The following is a 7,841-nucleotide window of genomic DNA, read 5'->3' on the forward strand; positions in this document are numbered from 1 at the left end:
CAGATGCGTGTTTCGGTAGAGTTACTTTGGCAGGAACCAGACAGGAAGTGTAATTGTATAAAGGGGATGTTGGAGGAAGGAAGCTAATCTCATAGTCCCGGGAGTAATGAGGGCCTGAGCCTAGGAGTGCGGTGGGGATGCAGGTGGAGGCCGGATTTCAGAGACAATCATTGACAGGCTTCACAGACCTGGGCACAGATGAGTCTAGGATGACTCCTGGGTCTGGAAAGTAAGGGACCTGAGTCACTAGGACAATGAGCCAGTCACTCAGCAACAGAGATGAAAGACCTAGCCTCTGTCCTCAAGGTGTTTGTAGCTGACCAGAGGAGGTGTTTATATTCCATGGGGTGTAGAGCATCACAGGTGTTTCTGCGTGAGCCTGAGGTGGAGGCAAGGAGGACATCCTAGACGAAGTAGGCATGAACTTCAGGGAAACCAGAGTTCCCAGGCAGTGTGGTATCTGGGCACAGAAAGCAAATCAGCAGGAAAGCCAGACCATTAGTGATATGCTTAGAGCACTAAAAGCAGATGCTGGAGGTCAAAACTAGGTGAACTAGTAGAACTAGATACTGGAGTTTGAAATGGGAGGTTGAACTTGAATTTTATTCTCTAGGGGGTGGGGAGCCACTGCAGGGCCTTATGTGGAGGAGTGCTTGTTCGGATTTGGCTCTGGGGGGCAGCTGAGTGCATCTTGGAGAACTGTTGTAGAGGTGAGAAGCTGGTGAGCGAGGGTGGGACTGAATCTGGGCAGTGGTGGCAGGACCATGTTTGCCATGGTGAGGACAGGAAGGAGACTGGTGTGGAGTCAGTGGGGTAGGAAGTGAGGATGGGGGCGAGGATGCCTGGGACCCTGGGGACATCCCAGTGGAGATACCTAATAACAGTTTACTAGCTAAGCACATGGCAGATCACTTGACCTTCACATGCAAATGAATATAACAATACCCACCTCTTTAATGTTGTGGTGATTCACTCAACAGATATTTACTAAGCACCTTCCAGTGTTCTAGGTGCCCAGAAAATACAGGTTATGCTAAAAATAGAAGGGCCAGGTGGAGGTTCAGTTTAGCCACATACACATTAAGCTCCCAGAAAAGAGGGAGATGAGCCCTGAGTGAGATCCCTCCAGTTGCAGGACAAGACAGAGGCCACTTGGTGACATTGTGTTGGCTGGCGGAGGAAGTGAGTGCTGGTGTATGTCTGAATAGCCTTGACAAGGCCAGCTTTAAAGGTTTGGAACTGTATCTCTAAGCTCTTCCATGGTGCCATAATTTCTGCTGATGACCTGTGTGCACCCATTTCTGTGTGTGAAGGAGCTGATTCAGGGTTTAGTCACATAGATCCAAAATCCTAGGGGTCTCCCGGGAGGACCCCGGGCCTGTGGAGCTCTGCGAGGGGCCAGCTGTCTCTCAATACACCTGTTTTCAGTGGACCAAGTATTTGCTGGGTACATAAGAGAGGGACAGGACTTTTATTATGACCATTCTTCAGAGTAGGTTAATTTTGTTTAGAGTTGGGAAGATTAAGTCATGATGAGATTAGGCATTTTGCTAGAGGCCCCACAGTTATCTGAAGAAGCTTTTTCTTGACTCTTTGAACTGTGTCCCAGAAATATGTCATAGCTCCAGATTAACATAAATGACAAATTAATTTTTTTAATGAAGTAGCAATAATTTATTAAGTTAATAAATCATTTATAAGTAATTTATAAGTAAGTAAACTTGGAATTTATATTCACATTTTTAAACCAAATTTGAAATCATCAAAGGCTAATACAGTTGTCATATTGTTCCCTGTGGCTCAGGGGGTTAAGTATCTGGAGTTGCACAACAGTGACTTGAGTTGCTGCTGTGGCGTGGTTTTGATCCTGGGCCTGGGAAGTTCTGCATGCTGCAGGCACAACAACCAAAAAAAAATTGTTAATATTTCTTGAGTGCTTCATCAACATGATACTTCATATGTTTTTTCCTCAATTTTAATAACATCCTCATGAGCTAGGTGTGATCATCATCACCATTTTTACTGACTGTTAGTGAGGTGGAGTTAACTGGTCCAAGGTCGTTTAGTGTGTGAGGTAGAACCAACTTTTGACCCAGGATCTTAGACATAGAATCTTAGTTGATGACCACTGGCCTCAGTGCCCCTTATGTGCTTTATCTCTGGGATCTTACTAGGAACAGCAATAACTCAATAGCCAAAATCATTAACTTGAAGAGTTGCACGCTTCCTCTTATCCTTATTGTTCAGGCTAAATCAAGAGCAAGTTTTCTTGGGAGTTCCTGTTGTGGCTCAGAGGTTAATGAACCCGACTAGGAACCATGAGGACGCGGGCTCAATCCCTGGCCTCGCTCAGTGGGTTAAGGATCCTGCGTTGCTGTGATGTAGGCCGGCAACTGTAGCTCCGATTTGACCCTGAGCCTGGGAACTTCCATATGCCATGGGTTGGGCCTGGGAAGAAAAAAAAAAAAAAGAAAGGCAGGTTTTTTCAGTTTTGCTGAAGTGGGTGTCTGCTGGAGGTTGAGGACACCCACAGCCCTCACCCTGGGCTGTGTGCTAAGCTGAGAGAACTGTTTCAGGAGATGGTGCTGGAGTGAAAACTCTCCGCTTTCAAAAATGATTTGGTATCTGTGTAGAAGATAGCTTTCTTTTTTTTTTTTTATTTTTTTTTTTTTTGGCTTTTTGCCTTTTCTAGAGCCGCTCCCGCAGCATATGAAGGTTCCCAGGCTAGGGGTCTAAATGGAGCTGTAGCCACCGGCCTACACCAGAGCCACAGCCATGCGGAGTCCGAGCCACGTCTTCGACATACACCACAGCTCACGGCAACACCGGATCCTTAATCCACTGATCAAAGCCAGGAATTGAACCCACAACCTCATGGTTCTTAGTCGGCTTCATTAACCACTGATCCACAACAGGAACTCCAGAAGATAGCTTTCTTAAGCTAAGAGTTTTTTCTGAAATATAAGATATAGTGACCCAGAGACCTCTGAGAGTCTTAGACACTGGCTTAATCTGGGAAGGCTGAGGTCTGCCTGCTTCCTGTTACCCTCTCTTACCCAGTGCCTGTCACTTGGAGACTCTGGGGGCAGGGGACGGGGACTAGGGGAGTCTGGGCACCATACAGAGGAGGGAGCTGATTCAGGTGGGCCACAGCCACACAGACCCTGTCTATCTGGTTTCTCTGTGGTGTTCCCACTCAGTATATCTGGCCCAGAGGGTCCATTGGAAGCAGCCATGTGATCTGGATAAGGCCTTGGCACTAATCTCTGAGTTTATTATTGGGCTTTAGAAAAATCTCAGGTGTGTTTATTAATATTGAGCATTAAAAAACCCTTCTACTGAAACTTGTTTTCCCCTCACACACCACACCTTGGGAAAATGGGATTTTTTTTTTTTTTTTGCTTTTTAGGGCTGCACCTGCAGCATATGGAGGTTCCCAGACTAGGGATCCAGTCAGAGCTACAGCTGCTGGCTTAGGCCACAGCCGCAGTAACATCAGATCCAAACTGTGTCTGTGACCTACACAGCTCACGGCAGAGCCAGATCCTCAACCCACTGAGCAAGGCCAGGGATCAAACCCGTAACCGTCAAACCTCATGGTTCCTAGTCGGATTCATTTCCACTTCTCCACGACGGGAACTCCTGGGAAGATGGGACTTTTGCCTGAGTCAGTGGTAGATCTGTGAGCCAGGCGCCCATGCTGCCCCCAGGGCAGTGGCTGCCAGAAATAACAGCTGTGAAATTATTTGTGACTGTTAAGGATAAACACGTTTGTCCCTTTTCATTCCGTGACCCACAGGGGCTAGCAGTTCCTAGTAACTGTGATTTACTCTCCCTACTGTATCTCTTAGTTTAAAGTGAACACAGAACCCATGGCATCATCTGTTTTCCCTGGGATCTGGGTGTTGAGTTTGGGGCCTATTCTCAGGTGGCCTTGGCTCTTCAGTCTTGCAAGATCAGGCTTTCCTGTTTTCGTCATTCTCCATTTACTTTTACGTGTTTTGTGTACAGGAGAAAAATACTCGAAAGGGAAGCTCCCCGGAGGGTGACCAGGTACACAGTTCAGCCAAGTAGGTGACTTGATGGGATGCGTCTCTTTGTGTTTGTTCGTGTCGGAAGGGTGTGACAGTGCTCGGCTTGCGGCCAAATCACTTTACCACCTGAGCTGCAAGGCGGTGCTTTGAGGGTCCAGCCCTGCCGCTGAGAGCATGTGGGAAGCGAGCAGGCCTGCGTGGTCCTGGCAGCACTGGGACCATTGCTCATTATGTGTTCCAGGTACCCCATGACCCTGAGGAGATACATGGAGCTCCTCTGTATATGCCTTTAGTGTGTAAAAGTGCATCCATACACACAATCAAGTTTTTGTGAGTGGAACAAGGAAAGAAAAGAGGTGTGAGGGTGGATGGCCAAATGGCAGCACACTGATAGTTACTGAGACTGGGTGACCGCTGACTGGGGGTTCCTGATACTCTTCCCTCTGCTTTTGTATGTATTTGAAAATTCCAAAATAAAAAAGGTTTAAAACTAGGCTAGTATTTTAAGCATTTGTTTAAATGTCTAACCTCATAATACTCATGGCTTGCTGCAGACACTGTGGGGTGTTTGGATGCTGTGGCAATTCTCTACCTTCGTGGCACTCAGAGCTAGGGACCAACATTAACCTGATGTCACGCAGACACTGAATGTCAAACAGCAGTTCTTTGCAGCACAGAAAAACTTGAGCAGCAGAAACCTTTGAGGGTGGGCCACAGTGAGCTTCACGGAAGGACTGGGGACTGACCAGGACTTAGCTGGGCGCCAGGGTCAGGGAGAGGGAGAGGAGAGTTCTGGAGGTTGGGACTCACCTGTGTAGCACCTGAGACCTGAGTGGCCAGGTGATGGAGAGAGTTGGGGGAAGGGTTGGGGGACCAGAGAGTGTTGCCAGAGTTTGTTAAGCAATAGCCCTGCTCCTGGATCCAGGGACAGCCGCAGCCCAAGGAGAGGTGAAGCGGAAAGTAACTGCAAATTAACTTCCCCTTCTTTTAAGGGTCGAACCCATGGCAAGTGGAACTTCCCAGGCCAGGGGTCGAATTGGAGCTGCAGCTGCTGGCCTACACCACAGCCACAGCAATGTGCGATCTGAGCTGCATCTGCGACCCACACCACAGCTTGCGGCAATGCCAGATTCTTAACCCACTGAACGAGGTCAGGGTTTAAACCCATGTCCTCAGGGATACTAGTCAGGTTCATTACCACTGAGCCATGATGGGAACTCCTCACCTTTCTTAATTTTTTCCCTAATCTGTTGAATGAAAAAGCTTGTCTTATTGATTCCATTGACTACTTGGACATTTAAGCATCTTTTTTTCATTTTTGGCTGCCTCACAGCCTGTGGAATTCCCAGGCCAGGGATCAGATCTGAGCCACAATCACGACCTAAGCTGTAGCTGCAGCAAGACCAGATCCTTAACCTATTGTGCCAGGCTGGGGATCAAACCTTTGACCCAGTGCTCCCAAGATGCTGCCGGTCACATTGTGCCACAGCAGGAACGCCTAAGCATCTTTTAAATGTTTATTAGCTATATTCAGTCTTCATGAGAAAATGGTAATCTTTTACATATGTTTCCTTGGAGTTGCTTTCCTTTTTCTTTTCTTTTTTTTTTTACTTTATTTTTATATTTATTTTTAATTTTTTTATTTTCCCACTGTACAGCAAGGGGGTCAGGTTATCCTTAGATGTATACATTACAATTACATTTTTTCCCCCACCCTTTGTTCTGTTGCAACATGAGTATCTAGACAAAGTTCTCAATGCTATTCAGCAGGATCTCCTTGTAAATCTATTCTAAGTTGTGTCTGATAAGTCCAAGCTCCCGATCCCTCCCACTCCTTCCCCCTCCCATCAGGCAACCACAAGTCTCTTCTCCAAGTCCATGATTTTCTTTTCTGAGGAGATGTTCATTTGTGCTGGATATTAGATTCCAGTTATAAGTGATACCATATGGTGTTTGTCTTTGTCTTTCTGGCTCATTTCACTCAGTATGAGATTCTCTAGTTCCATCCATGTTGCTGCAAATGGCATTATGTCATCCTTTTTTATGGCTGAGTAGTATTCCATTGTGTATATATACCACTTCTTCCGAATCCAATCATCTGTCGATGGACATTTGGGTTGTTTCCATGTCCTGGCTATTGTGAATAGTGCTGCAATGAACATGCGGGTGCATGTGTCTCTTTTAAGTAGAGTTTTGTCCGGATAGATGCCCAAGAGTGGGATTGCGGGGTCATATGGAAGGTCTATGTATAGATTTCTAAGGTATCTCCAAACTGATCTCCATAGTGGCTGTACCAGTTTACATTCCCACCAGCAGTGCAGGAGGGTTCCCTTTTCTCCACAGCCCCTCCAGCACTTGTTATTTGTGGATTTATTAATGATGGCCATTCTGACTGGTGTGAGGTGGTATCTCATGGTAGTTTTGATTTGCATTTCTCTTATAATCAGCGATGTTGAGCATTTTTTCATGTGTTTGTTGGCCATCTGTATATCTTCTTTGGAGAAATGTCTATTCAGGTCTTTTGCCCATTTTTCCATTGATTGATTGGCTTTTTTGCTGTTGGGTTGTATAAGTTGTTTATGTATTCTAGAGATTAAGCCCTTGTCAGTTGCATCATTTGAAACTATTTTCTCCCATTCTGTAAGTTGTCTTTTTGTTTTCTTTTTGGTTTCCTTTGCTGTGCAAAAGCTTTTCAGTTTGATGAGGTCCCATGGGTTTATTTTTGCTCTAATTTCTATTGCTTTGGGAGACTGACCTGAGAAAATATTCATGATGTTGATGTCAGAGAGTGTTTTGCCTATGTTTTCTTCTAGGAGTTTGATGGTGTCCTGTCGTATATTTAAGTCTTTCAGCCATTTGGAGTTTATTTTTGTGCATGGTGTGAGGGTGTGTTCTAGTCTCATTGCTTTGCATGCAGCTGTCCAGGTTTCCCAGCAATGCTTGCTGAATAGACTTTCTTTTTCCCGTTTTATGTTCTTGCCTCCCTTGTCAAAGATTAATTGACCATAGGTGTCCGGGTTTATTTCCGGGTTCTCTATTCTGTTCCATTCGTCTGTCTGTCTGTTTTGATACCAGTACCACACTGTTTTGATGACTGTGGCTTTGTAGTATTTCTTGAAGTCTGGGAGAGTTATGCCTCCTGCTTGGTTTTTGTTTCTCAGGATTGCTTTGGCGATTCTGGGTCTTTTGTGGTTCCATATAAATGTTTGGATTGTTTGTTCTAGTTCTGTGAAAAATGTCATGGGTAATTTGATAGGGATTGCATTGAATCTGTAGATTGCTTTGGGTAGTATGGCCATTTTTACAATATTGATTTTCCCAATCCAGGAACATGGAATATCTTTCCATTTCTTTACATCTTCTTTGATTTCTTTGATTAAAGTTTTATAGTTCTCGGCATATAGGTCCTTTACCTCCTTGGTCAGGTGTATTCCGAGGTATTTGATTTTGTGAGGTGCAATTTTAAAAGGTATCGTATTTTTGTATTCCTTTTCTAATGTTTCATTGCTGGTATACAGAAATGCAACTGACTTCTGAATGTTAATCTTATATCCCGCTACTTTGCTGAATTTATGAATCAGTTCAAGTAGTTTTGGGGTTGAGTCCTTAGGGTTTTCTATGTATAGTATCATGTCATCTGCATACAGTGACAGTTTTATCTCTTCTCTTCCTATATGGATGCCTTTTATTTCTTTTGTTTGTCTAATTGCTGTGGCTAGGACTTCCAAAACTATGTTGAAGAGCAGTGGTGAGAGTGGGCATCCCTGTCTTGTTCCAGATTTGAGTGAGAAGGCTTTCATTTTTTCC

Source organism: Sus scrofa, chromosome 14 (genome assembly GCF_054392235.1).
Source record: "Sus scrofa isolate SSC_HxYL_T2T_F1_AM1 chromosome 14, Sscrofa_HxYL_maternal_Yorkshire_Landrace_v2.0, whole genome shotgun sequence".
Taxonomy (NCBI): Eukaryota; Metazoa; Chordata; class Mammalia; order Artiodactyla; family Suidae; genus Sus; species Sus scrofa.